Source organism: Piliocolobus tephrosceles, chromosome 11 (genome assembly GCF_002776525.5).
Source record: "Piliocolobus tephrosceles isolate RC106 chromosome 11, ASM277652v3, whole genome shotgun sequence".
In the NCBI taxonomy this organism is placed as follows: Eukaryota; Metazoa; Chordata; class Mammalia; order Primates; family Cercopithecidae; genus Piliocolobus; species Piliocolobus tephrosceles.
In genome coordinates this window covers 96,737,266-96,752,297 of record NC_045444.1, presented here as the reverse complement: position 1 = coordinate 96,752,297, position 15,032 = coordinate 96,737,266, and positions in this window count along the sequence as shown.

Here is a 15,032-nt window from a genome sequence, read left to right as displayed (position 1 = left end):
CTTCTGAAACTATTCCAAACAATAGAAAAAGAGGGGCTCCTCTCTAACTCATTTTATGGAGACCAGCATCACCCTGATACGAAAACCTGGCAGATAACACGACAAAAAAAATTTCAGGCCAATATCCCTAATGAATACTGATGCAAAAATCCTCAATAAAATACCGGCAAACTGAACCCAGCAGCAAATCAAAAAGCTGATCCACCATGAGCAAGTCAGCTTCATCCCTGGGATGCAAGGCTGGTATAACATACACAAATCAATAAATGCAATCCATCACATAAACAGAACCAATGACAGGAGTCACTATTCCTATGTCAGATAAAACAGACTTTAAACCAACAACAGTAAAAAAGGACAACGAAGGGCATTGTGTAATGATAAAGCATTCAACTCAACAAGCAGATTTAACTATCCTAAATATGTATGTACCCAACTGGAGCACCAGATCTATAAAACAATTACTTCTAGACCCAAGAAAAGGCTTAGATAGCCACATGATAATAGTGGAAGACTTTAATACTTCACTGATAGCATTAGACAGATCATTGATGCAGAAAACAATGAAATTCTGAACTTAAATTTAACCCTTGACGTATGAGAGTTAATAGACATCTACAAAATACTCCATCCAATAACCACAGAATATACATTCTTCTAATCTGCACATGGAACATGAACTAAGATTGACCACATCCTGAGTCTTAAAGTAAATCTCAATAAATTCAACAAAATTGAAATCATATCAAGCATCTTCTTGGACCACAGTGGAATAAACCAGAAATCAGTACCAAGTGGAACTCTCAAAAACCACACAAATATATGGAAACTAAAGAACTTGCTTCTGAATAACTTTTTGGTAAATGATAAAACTAGGGCAGAAATTTAAAAATTCATTTCAACAAATGAAAATAACACACAACATACCAAACCCTCTGGATGCAGCAAAAGCAGTGTTAAGAGGAATATTTATAGCACTAACCACCTACATCAATAATATGGAAAAATCTCAAGTTAAAAATCTAATATCACACCCAGAGGAACTAGAACAAAGACAACCAAAACTCAAAGCTAGCAGAAGAAAAGAAATAATTACAATCATTGCAGAACTTAATTAAATGGAGACCAAAAAAAAAAAAAAAATCACAAAGAGTCAATTAAATGAAAAGGTGGTGAAAAGATAAACAAATGGATGGACCTCTAGCTAGATTAATAAAGAAAAAAAGAAAGAAAAGATCTAAATAAGCACAATCAGGAATGACAAAGGTGATATTACAACCAATCCCACAGAAATACAAGAGATTTTCACAGACTATTATGAACCCCTACATATATAAACAAATTAGAAAATCTAGAGGAAATACATCAATTCTGAGAAACACATAATCTCCCAAGATTTAATTAGTAAGAAATGGAAACCATGAACAGACCAATAATTTGTTCCAAAGTTGAACCAGTAATTTCAAAAACCTACCAATCAAGAAAAGCCCCTGATCAGATGGATTCACAGCTAAATTCTACAGGACAGGCAAAGAGGAAATGGTACCAATTCTACTGAAACTATTCCCAAAACTTGAGGAGGGATTCTTCTCATACTCATTCTATGAAACCAGTATTATCCTGATAAAAAGTCTGGCAAAGACACAACACAAAAGAAAACCATAGGCCTATACTCCTGAAGAACATAGATTCAAAAATTCTAAACAAAATACTAGTAAACTGCCTTCAGTTGTACATTAAAAAGTTAATTCACTGTGATCAAGTGAGTTTTATTTTGGAGATGCAAGAATGCTTCAACATATGCAAATCAATAAATATGATTCCTACTCACCGTAGTAAAGACATGGAATCAACCTAGTTTCCCATAAATAGTCAATTGTATAATGAAAATGTGATAGATATACACCATAGAATACCAGGTAGTCATAAAAAAGAACAAAATCATGTCCTTTGCGCAACATGAAAGCCATTATCCTAAGCAAATTAATGCAGGAAAAGAAAACCAATACTGCATATTCTCATTTGTAAGTGAGAGCCAAACACTGGGTACTCTAGACATAGATATGGGAACAATAAACATTGGGGACTACTGTGGGGAGTGAGGAAGAGGGCGAGGGTTGAAAAACTAACTGTTGGGTACTGTGCTCACTATCTGGGTGATGGGGTCATTTGTAACCCAAACCTCATCATCATGCAATATACCCATGTAGCAACTTGCACACATACTCCCTGAAACTAAAAAAGTTGAAATTATAAAAAAAGCTTAATGTGATTTACCACATAAACAGAATTAAAAATCATCTCAATAAATGCAGAAACAACTTTTGATAAGATCTAACATCTCTTCATGATAAAAACTCTCAAAAAACTAGGCATTATAGGAACATGCCTCAAAATAATAAGAGCCGTCTATGACAGACCCACAGCCAATATCATACTGAATGGACAAAGTTGGAGGCATTCCCCCTAGGAACTGAAACAAGACAAGGATGTCTACTCTCACCTCTCCTATTCAACATAGTACTGGAAGTCCTAGCCAGAGCAATCAGGCAAGATAAAGAAACAAATGGCACCCAAATAGAAAGAGAAGAAGTCAGATTACCTCTTCACTGATGATATAATCCTATATCTAAAAAAAACAAAAGATCCTGCCTAAGACTCCAAGGCCTAATAAACAACTTCAGTAAAGTTTCAGGATACAAAATCATGTATAAAAATCAGTAGCACTTCTATCACCAATAGCCCCTGTGGAAAGGAGTTTGGAGATTTTAAATCATTCTGCTAAAAAAAAAAAAAAAAAAAAAAAAAACCTGCACTCATATTTATCACAGTAATGTTCACAATAACAAAGACATGAAATCAACGTAGGGTCCCATCAATGGTGAATTGGATAAAGAAAATGTGGTACATATACACAATGGAATACTACATAGTTATAAAAAGAATAAAATTTCCTTTGCAGCAACACATGAAGGCAGCTGGCAGCCATTATCTTTAGCAAATTAATGCAGAAACAAAAAAGCAAATACCACGTTCTCACTTAAAAGTGGAAACTAAACATTGGATACACACAGATATAAAGATAGAAATAATACAATGAGGACTCCAAAGGGAAGTTGGGGGGATGGAAGGTTGAAAAACTCTCTGTTGGGTACTATATTTACTATTTGGGTAACAGGATCAATAGAAGCCCAAACCTCATCATTATGCCATGTAATAAACCTACATATTTACCCCATGAATCTAAAATTTTTAAAAACGATAAGAGAAACTTTGGAAACTGTGCAAATAAATGGAAATCAAACAATAACAATATGCTCCTGAATGACCATTATTGGGTCAAAAAATAAATGGAGGAAATCAAAAATAAAATGAATGAAATCAAAATACAAAATGCCAAAACCTATGAGATACAGCAAAAGCAGTGCTATAAGGAAAGCTTATAGCCATAAATACCTACATCAAAAAACAGACTTAAAATAAACAATCTAATGATGCACCTCAGGTAACTAGAAAAACAAGACCAAACCAAACCAAAATTAGAAGAAAAAAAATAAAGATCAGAGAAGAAGTAAATAAAATACAGGGGAAAAAAACCAAAGAATTAATGGAACAAAAAGTTGGTTTTTTCAAACAAATAAAAAATTAACTACTTTCTATACTAACCAAGAAAAAAAGTGAAAAGACAAATAAACAAAATGGAAATAAAAAACATATTACACCTGGTACCACAGAAATACAATAGATCAGAGACTATTTGAACAAATATATATAAACAAACTGGAAAACCTAAAAGAAATGGATAAATTCCTAGACACATACAACCTACCAAGACTGAATAAAAACAAATTAGAAAACCCAAACAGACCAATAACAAGTAATGAGATCAAAGCAGTAATAAAAATTCCTCTAACAAAGAAAAGTCCAGGACCAGATGGCTTCACTGCTGAATTCTACCAAATTTAAAGAAAAACTAACACCAATTCTCCTCAAACTATTTCAGACATTAGAGAGGAAAGAATTCTTTCTAATTCATTCTACAAGGCCAGAATTACCCTCAGCCTAAAATCAGATAAGAATGCAAAACCACCACTAAAAAAAACTGTAGACTAATAGCCCTGATGAACATAGATGCAAAATGCAAGAATCCTCAACAAAATACTAGCAAGGTAAATCCAACAGTACATCAAAAAATAATATACCATGATCCCTGGTATTTATCCCAGTGATTCATGGATAGTTCAACATATGCAAATCAATGAATGTGACACCTCACATCAACAGAATGAAGAATAAAAACCATACAATTATTTCAATGAATGCAGAGAAAGTATTTGATAAATTTCAACATCCCTTCATGATAAAAACCTCAACAAAGTAGGCATAGAAGGGATGTACCTCAACATAATGGAAGGCACATATGACAAACCCATAGCTAAGATCATACTGAATGAAGAAAAGCTGAAATCCTTCCCTCTAAGAACTAGAATAAAACAAGAATGCCCACTTTCACCACTCCTATTCAACATAGTGCTAGAAATCCTAGCCAGAACAATCGGGCAAGAGAAAGAAATAAATGGCAGCCAAATTGGAAAAGAGGAAGTCGAATTGTCTCTCTTTGCCAATAATATAATTTTATGTCTAGGAAAACCTAAAGACTTCACCAAAAACGTTTTAGACATGATAAATTCAGTAAAGTTTCAGGATACAAAAATCAATTACAAAAATCAGTAGTATTTGTATACACAATAATGAAGTAGCTGAGAAAGCAATTAAGAATGCAATACCACTTATAATAGCTACAAGAAGATAATGAAATACCTAGGAATAAATTTAACTGAGATAAAAGACCTGTACGAGGAAAACTAAAAAGTACTGGTGAAAGAAATTGAAGAGGACACAAAAAATGGAAATACATTTCATGCTCATAGATCAGAAGAATTAATATTGTTAAAATGGCCATGCTGCCCAAAGCAATCAACAGTTTCAATGGAATCCCTATCAAAATACCGATGTCATTTTTCACAGAATTAGAAAAAACAATCCTAAAATTTTCATGGAACCAAATAAGAGCCCCAAAAGCCAAAGCAACATGAGCAAAAGGAACAAAGCTAGAGGCATCACATTACCTGATTTCAGTATATATTACAAGGCTATAACTAAAACAGCATAGTATTATTTAAAAAAAAAAAAAAAAAACAGTTACATAGACTAATGGAATAGAATGGAGAATCCAGGCCAGGTGCAGTGGCTATTGCCTGTAATCCCAGCATTTTGGGAGCTCGAGGCAGGCAGATCACTTAAGGCCAAGAGTTTGAGCTCAGTCTGGCCAACATGGCAAAAACCCATCTCTACTAAAAATATAAAAAATTAGCCAGGCATGGTGGTATGTACCTGTAATCCCAGCAACTCAGAAGGATAAGGCAGGAGAATCGCTGAAACCTAGGAGGTAAAGGTTGCAGTGAGCCGAGATTTGCCTCTGCTCTCCAGCCTGGGCAACAGAGCAAGACTCTGTCTCAGGAAAAAAAAAGATAGAGAGAATCCAGAAATAAATCCTTGTATTTACAGCCAACTGATTTTTGACAAAGGTGCCAAGAACACACATTAGGGAAATGACAGTATCTTCAATTAACGGCGATGGGAAATTTAGATATCTACATACAGAAGAATATAGATATCTTCTATCTAAGCCCCTATCTTCACTACATCAAATATTAATTCAAGGTAGATTATAGACTTAAACATAACATTTAGAACTATAAAACTACTAGAAGAAAACAGAGGGAAAACTCTTCAGTACATTGGTCTGGGCAAAGATTTTACAGCTAAGACCTCAAAATCACAGGCAACAAAAATTAAAATAGACAAATGGTAGTGTAATAAACTAAAAAGCTGCTGCATATCAAAAGAAACAACCAAGAGAGTGAAGAGACAACCTGTTAAATGGGAGAAAATGTTTGTAAGCTATTCATCCATCAAGGCATTAATATCCAGAATAGATAAGAAACTCAAACAACTCAACAACCAAAAAACCCCACAAATAATCATATTAAAGTGGGCAAAGGACACAAACAGATATTTCTGAAAATAAGGCATACAAATGGCCATACACAAACGGTATATGAAAAAATACCCAACATCACTATGCATCAGAGAAATGTGAATGGAAACCACAATGAGATATCATCTTACTCCAGTTAGAATGGCTGTCATTAAAAAGACAAAAAATACCAGATGCTGGTGAGAATGCAAACAAAAGGAAACTCTTACACACTGTCGATGGGAAAGTAAATTAGTACAACCAGTATGAAAAATCGTATGACGATTTCGTTAAAAACTAAAAACACAACTACCATACAATCCAGCAATTCTACTTCTGAGTATTTATCCAAAGGAAAAAGAAATCAGTACATGAATATCTGTACTTGCATGTTTGTCTTAGTCCTAGATAGTGCTATATCACAATAGCACTATCCAAACATCCATTTGTCTGTTGATAGACACTTGGGTTAGAATCAATTCAGTAAACAATGTAACCCTGAGCACTGTCTCATGGAATTTATGGTCTAAGTGAGATGGACAATAATCAATAAACGATTCAATTATTATAAGCTATGAGTCCCCCAAATGAAGTATTGCAATATGGGATGAGAGGAGTGGAACCTACTTCAGATAGTGTGAAAGGTGAGACCCCTCTGAAGAGAGGACTCACTTCTAAGGTAAGACTTGAATAAAACATTCATTGAAAGAAAGATTAGAAGAACAGTTCAGGAAGAAAGAACAGCATATCATACCACATAATGAACTGAAGAAGGCCAGAATGACTGTATTCCAATATGTGAGGGGGAGAGTGACATGAGATGTTGTGGGAGCTCATCCATTTCTCATGAATATTCTAGGAAACATAAATCACTAGGAGAGGACACAGTATAAAAATAACTCTACTCACGCACTGGTCTGCTTTAGATAGGCCCCCTCCTTTACACCTAAAGAAGTATTTATAATTTGAGGGAAGAAATGGAATCAGACTAAGCATAAGACATGAGGACTCAGAACCTGTTGGTTCCTCATCCTCCATGCTCCAACTAGAAGGTGTTTCTCCCTTTGCCAAGATATGTGGAACTTCCAGACTTGCAATATTAATGCACAGCCCTGTACACGGTCTTATATACCTACAATAACAGAGCCCAGTCATGAAGCTAGAGAAATGCAAAATAAGAAATTTTGCTAAAATTATTTAGCAAAAGCTAAAGAATATGAAGACTAAATTTGAGGGAAACCCTAAGGTATATTGGATTTAACCATTATTGGAGACATAAAAAGGTTTAGTCAGAAAGTTTCTGGTGCTTCTCAAGGACTTATGTGACCACTTTAGAGTTTGAAGACCACGCTTCTTGAGTGTTCAGACTTAAAATTCTGTCTTTGTGTAAGACCTTTCAGACTGTTTGTTGAAGAAAGAGACTGAAATGTAATGCCTAGAAGTCATATTGTAACATTGCAGGCTAGCCAGGTGTTGAGGGACCCCTTGCTATTTATTTGGCCATGTTGTAATGCCTTTTCCAATCCCAAATTCTTGCTTCTAGAAGATTATTGAAATGGGACTTGTGAGATACACAGTCTCTTTCAACAAACAGCAATATAATTCTTCCTTTACATATTCCGGGGAAGAAAAAAAATCTCCTTTCCAGTTGGTACACAGGCTGTGATGCACTGAAACTACCTGAATCCTAACTGCCAAAAGGGCACCAGGGAGGATTTTAATATATGCAGTACCAGTGTGTCAAAAGCAGCATCTTACGAGAGATTTAATCCGTTCATTTGAAAGAGTGCGACAGAAATGGTCCTGTGGGGCTCACCTCCAGGGCTGCCGATGTTTTCACACTTGATGAGAATCAATATGTGTGCTTGATCTTGACTACAAATATTTCATTAGAAGCTGAGAAAAGGGCCCCTGCTACCCCATTTTGCTTTCTTCCTGGCTTTACTGGTCCCAATTTCTTCCATGTCAGAAATGCCCATCACATTTCACATAAAAGAATGTATCCAGCAAATTAAAAAGCTAGAGACCTCAAGTGGAAATTAATAATTACAGGGAAACAGGTATCTCACATTTTAAAAATCCTGGCCCTGGTTTAGAGCAGCATAAGGGTGCCGTTTGTGCTGTTTCCTCCTCTAGCAGAACTGCTCCAAACACAAGGACTGGGGCTGCCAGTGCCTCCAGAATGCCTAACGTGCCATAGGGTGGCCTCCTGGAGACATGAATACTCTCTTGGGCCCGAATTAGAAAACCTTGACCAGGACAAGTAGAAGCAAATGCACTGTCAGCCACGGGCTATTCTTGTCCCTGCAGTTGTTGCCCATCTTCAAAATGGAGACAGCCAGACTCATGCTGTCTGAAGACCCTAAGGCAGGCTTGACACAGGGTCCCTCTGTTTTTTATCCCACCTAATGTCATTCATCTTACCTTGGAAGGCAGTATTATTTCTTCTCCCTATCAAACTTTGTATTAAAGCATAACATACATTTGGAAAAATGCAGAAATCTTAAGTGTACAACTTGAATTATCACAAAGTGAACAAATTCGTGTAACCAACAGCTCCTTCACTACCTGATCCTCCTCTCCACTACCCAACACTCCTCTCCACTACTATCCTGTCTTTGAATACCATCAGGTAGTTTCTCTTAGTCTTGAACTTTATATAAATGGAACCATAACACTATGTGAGACTGATTCATCTTATTACATTTACCTGTAGTTTGTTCATTCTTATTGCTGTGTAGTGTTCCATTACAAGGATATATGATATTCTATCCATTTTACTGCTAATGGGCAGCTGGGTTGTTTCCAGTTTTGTGCAATTATGAATATTATTGTTAAAGATGTTTATGTACATTTTTTTTGAGATGGAGTCTTGCTCTTGTCACCCAGGTTGGAGTGCAATGGTGTGATCTCAGCTCACTGCAACCTCTGCCTCCCAGGTTCAAGCAATTCTCCTGCCTCAGCCTCCCAAATAGCTGGGATTACAGGTGCCCACCACCACACCTGGCTAAATTTTTGTTTTTTTAATAGAGACAGGGTTTTGCCATGTTGGTCAGGCTGACCTCAAATTCCTGACCTCAGGTGATCCACCCACCTTGGCATCCCAAAATGCTGGGATTACAGGCATGAGCCATCATGCCCAGCCTATGTACATCTTTATGCATATACATACACATCTGTGTAGGACATATGACTATGAGCGAAATTGTTGACTTTTAAGATATGCACATGTTTAGTATTTATTCTTGGCCTTTTGGTCCTGGACGGTGCTTTCCACTTTATTTCCCAGAAAAATATCAGCGGCCAAAATGTCTTTTGCCAGTTTGTTCTTGGAATTATGCTAAATATTGTAGGATGATGATGAGTTAATGAGCAGTCATTGCCCTTGTACATTTATGCTCTCAACTTCTTCTCAGGAGGCAACCAAGAAGGATTTCTGATCACTAGTCTGACCATTTGCTTACTGTTTTCTTACTGCCACAGCCCCTTTTCTTGAGGTAGTCCCTGCATCATGTGCCCTTCCTTGCCATGGTCTGGGATTTTCTGTCCCTTTCATACTCCCCGCCTCTTGCCAGAATCACATACTACAGCATCAGAATTACCCAGTGAAGCAATCTCTGAGCAATTTTAATCACTATAAATGTCCTTCCTTGAGAAATCCTACACCCCCAACTCCAGGGGAAGCAGCATGTTAACCATGTAAAGAATCACGCTGACTCAATTTCTACATGACTTACTATCTGCTTCATAAAACAAGATTCCTGAGCACCAGTTCCAGGCTGGCCCTGGATACATCATGACCTCTAACAAGGTAACTCTGAGAGCAAAAGAAGAAAAATACCAGTCTTCACTTACACAAGGATTGGATTTATTAAGTGTTAAAGAAACAATACTAGTTTAAAACTTAGTGACGAAAGGAGTGTAAACATTTAAAAAAAAATCATCTTTATTATCCAGTCCCAGTCCTTTATCAAGCTTGCACTTAAACATCTATTCTTAAAAGGAAACAGTTTACATTTTAGAACATTTTTGGAATACCTCATAGTCCCCAGTTAGAAAGTTATTTATTTTTAACTGAAAATTATTTCACTCATCCCTGATAGTCACACATAAAGAACAGCTGATGACTATTCTCTTAATAGCAACATTTTATTAATTAAAATTGCTTTTAAGCCACCATTTTCTTCCTTCAACTAAATACTTCCAAAGCCATTAACTTCTCTGAATGGGTTCTAATAGTCAATTTTGTTCATCTTCATTCTTCTCTTCTAATTATTCAAATATTCAAAATTATTTCTCTGGCTCAGATTTGGGGCTCCAAACTGTCTTGAATCATTTAAGTATATCTGGCAACACCAAAACCCATAACATTCTTTCATTCATTTATTCATCCATTCCTTTAAAAAATGTTTTGAGCTTACTATGAGTTGAGAGCTGGAGATTCATTGGAAAACCAGAAAGATGAGTCCCTGATATGATAAAGCTCACTTCCTAAATATATTAGAAAACAAATAAAAATTTAAAAATTATAAAGTCCATGAAAATAATAAAAACAGATGCTGGGCTAAGTAATAACTGGAGTAGGAGTAGCATGATTCCATTAGGTCTTTCAGAGAAAGTAACATTCGGATTAAAATCGAAATGATCTTAGGTAGTAGCTGTGAAAGAGTATATAGAAAAAGTGTTCTGAGAAAATGGTACAGCAATGTTGGGCACTGAGGAGAGAAGGTCAGAATGGCCAGAATATAACCAACAAGGTGGCAAGAACTCAGAGATGTTCAGGGAGACAGGTGGGGACTAGAGCAAATCCAGCCTTGCTGGCCATTGTTAGGAGTTCATCTTATAAGTTCCAAATGCGATGATACCATTAGTGAATAATGACATACATAAACTTTTCTATGATCACTTAGTTATTGTGCATTCTTCCAATTTGTGTACACCCAAGATCTCCCTGCCATTGGCATTGCTAACATTCCAGTAATTCTTTTGCTTCTTTGAGGCCCTCTTCTTCTAAAACATAACCTTCAATTGGATCCTTTTTTTTTTTTTTTTTTTTTTTTTTTTGAGACAGAGTCTCTCCCTGTCGCCCAAGATGGAGTGCAATGGCGCAGTCTTGGCTCACTGCAACCTCTGCTTCCTGGGTTCAAATGATTCCCCTGCCTCAACCTCCAAAGTCACCCACGACCACGCCCAACTAATTTTTCATATTTTAGTAGAGATGGGGTTTCACCACATTGGCCAGGCTGTTCTCAAACTTCTGACCTCATGATCCACCCACCTTGGCCTCCTAAAGTGCTGGGATTACAGGCATGAGCCACTGTGCCTGGCTGTATCATTTTTTTTTAACAAGGCAAAATGTAATTCTACTACAACTGAATAGTTGAGGTGTGATCCTCGTTGTTTTTCACATGTCATTATCCTTCCCTTAGTCATTAGGAAGTGGTAAGGTTTAGATTTCATTAAAACTGGGTTCTACTTCTGTTTTTGACACTTTGTTTTTTGTTTTATGGGTGTTTTGTTTTTTTTGTTTGTTTGTTTGTTTTTTGAGACAGGGTCTCATTCCGTTGCCCAGGCTAGAGTGCAGTGGCACAATCATGACTCACTGCAGCCTCCAACTCCAGAGCTCAAGCGATCCTCTTGCCTCAGCCTCCCTTCAAGGAGGGACTACAGGTGTGCACACCGTGGCTGGCTTGTTTTTAACACTTTTACTGTGGGTAACTAGCATGTAACTTTACCTCTGAGTCTTTTTATCCGTAAAGTGAAAATGATAATACCTACCTCAGAATTGTGGGGATTAAAGGAAATGGAAATGTTAACCCTCAACAGATAGCCACTAATAATACACTTTTCAAAAAGCAAAAACCATAGAACTTTGCAGTAAAAATGAGACACTGGATTTTACCCTATCCATTCCTCTAATTTTGTATTTAAGCATCTCTAAAGCTAAAATAATTGTCAGTAGTCACACAGCTAGTAGCTAGTTAGAAATAAACCAGATCTCACTAAATCGATATTCTAATAGAAAAGTAATTCAACCACCTACTATTTGCTTTAGCTTTGAGGTTGGGCTTTATGAACTCCGTAATTATTCTCTGAATCAATCACAAATGCAGTCTGATTCTTAATGAGGCAAGTTGAAATCGGAAAAAACTGTGGTCCAATAAATGCTACTTATTAGGGCTTGGGAGATTCAGAACCATGAACTCTACTTTTTACTCGACTTGTTAAGGGGGAAAAAGTCAATACGATGATGTGGCTTCTGTATAGATTTCATCCACCAAATGTGGATTGTGACTTATAGACAGCTCAGGAGAGGAAATAAACCTTAGTTGACCAAAGAACCTTGGTAAGCAAATTATTGGAGATAGTGGATGTGTCAACTTAGGGCCAAAATCTTGAGAAGGAACTGTGGTGTCATTAAATAATGTGAAAGCCACTTACCTCAAGTGCTCACTATTGAAAAGTTTTCAAGTAGTTATCACACACATGAACTGATTTATGTAAATGTAAGGGGAAACAATCCTGAGACTTAATTGTAGGTTTAACAAGTTGGCTTTTACATATGGTTGTGCTTATATTTAATCTTTATTGTCGACTTTTTAATTTTTTATTTTATTGTTTATTGTATAAGCAAAGTGTCGTCAGAGAAGAAAAATAAAAATATAGATTAGCAAATAAAATTAACTCATAATTCTACCACTCAGAAATAACTATTAATACAAGTATACACACACAGACACACACATGTTAATTCACACACTTAAATTCTTATTTTGCTCTATGACAAAGGGAATTAACATAAGCTTTCAAACCTAATATAGTACCTCATTATATCAAAAAATATTCATAAAAATGAAAAAGACATTTCATACTACACACTTCAAAATTTTACAATTACTGTGCTAAGTACTTAATTACCCAACAATCCCTTTTCTTCAGGAATGTATAAAGGCATTATGACAACAAATTCAACTATAATTCAACAAGACTTTATTGAACACTTTTAATTTTTTCCCAATATTTAAGAAAATATAAAATAAGGTCTATATTTTTAAGGAATTATTCCTGCAAGGAGCACACAAAAATTTCAACCTGGGCAAAATGATTGATAGGAAGCAAGAAATACACATTGAATTTATGATCAGTGTCCCCCTTCAGTGTTTCCATTACAAAGTGGCAACAACATTTCCTAACTCCTCCTTCATAAGAGTATTATAAAAGCAGATAAATTTCATTATGCACTTTGCTATCTCAATATTTTTTAAAGTTTGCTGTCACCTACTTGCTATTCTAGTCCTCTGGATAGATGGAATTTCTACTATAGTTTGCAGACACAGAAGATGAATTTTTAAATTTTATATATCTAGAGAGAAATCAATCTTTTTGTGGGGTGGCAGGAAGGACAATTGATGAAGCCACTTTTAACCTACTTTGTAAGTTTGCGCTCTTTTACATTTTTTTCTAACTTGGTTTAATATCTCCTTAATACTATAAGGTGCCTCATACACTGCTACTTCTTTTGCTTGGAGTTCTCTTCCTCTTCCCTTCACCTATAAACTCCTCTCTTCCTGTGGTTCCCAACCCAATTATCCCTTCCTTAAGGAAGCCTCTGCCAATGCCTACAAGTCAGTTTTCCCAGCTCCCATGATTGCGTATTCCCAGTTTATATCCTCTTTCAAATATCTAAGTTTTCCAAGGGAACAAGAACCAAATTCATCTTGTTCAACCAATAATACTAATGCCTAGCATGTAATAGGTGAGAAATATATGTGGAATGAGTAAATGCCTGTGGTTGCCTGGTCAGTGAAATGAAGGAGAAATACTGGTCGCTCTCACTTCCCAGGCCCAACATTTCGAAATAGAAAATAATTAATCTTAGCCAAAAGAACCGAAAAACTTATACAATCCTACAAGAAACAGATTAATAACGTGGCAAAGCTTGGCTATGTGGCAAAAGAAACACAATGGATTAGAGATAGACTACAACAGACCATCTTTAGTAATGATTTTTTTTTTTTTTCCTTTTGCCATTCCCTGCATTTTGGTATCTAAAACAACTTAAGCAAATGGTACGGTTAAGTATGAGGAATACTTAGAAGATCTGGACACACAGCATGTCAGCTGTCACCAAGAACATGAATCCTCAGCTGTTGCCCTTTTTCCTCCTTAGAAGTTAAGTCCTGTCACACAGCACTATAAAAAGGAGGGGGCATGTCAACAGAAATTTCATTTTGTTCTGAGTATCATATTAAGTTACTCATGATCATTGTTTCAGAACACCTCTAAATTTGTTCTCCACATGTAATTTCTATGAAACTAATGCCTATGTGACATACATGTACATTGTGCCCAATAGGATCAACCATTTCAAAAAGACCTCAGTGCTATAAATTGTGAATATTTTTAGACTTTCCTTCTATAATATACCTAACCCAAAACAAAAAGAATGTTGACTAAGAATGAGATCTTATACCTCTTTTCTTTGAAGTTTTAGATTTTCTACGTTTTGTAGTGGTGGTGGTGGTTGTCCTTGGTTGTTTTTTCTAAAGTAAACTTTTTATTTTAGAATACTTTTAGATTAGCAAAACAGTTGAGAGGAGAGTTCAGAGAGTTCTTAAGTATCCCACACCAAGTTTTCTCTATTGTTAACATCTTACAGTATATGGTACATTTGTCATAACTAATGAGCCAATATTGATGCATCATTATTAGCAAAAGTCTACGTTTTATTCAGATATGCTTAGTTTTCACATATGGTTTTTTGTTTGTTTGTTTGTTTGTTTTTGAGATGGAATTTCACTCTGGTCACCCAGGCTGGAGTGCAGTGGCATAATTTCAGCTTCCGGCAACCTCCGCCTACTGGGTTCAAGCAACTCTCCTGACTCAACCTCCCGAGTAGCTGGGACTACAGGCATGCCACCATACGCAGCTAATTTTTGTATTTTTAGTACAGATGGAGTTTGGCAATGTTGGCCAAGATGTTCTCGATCTC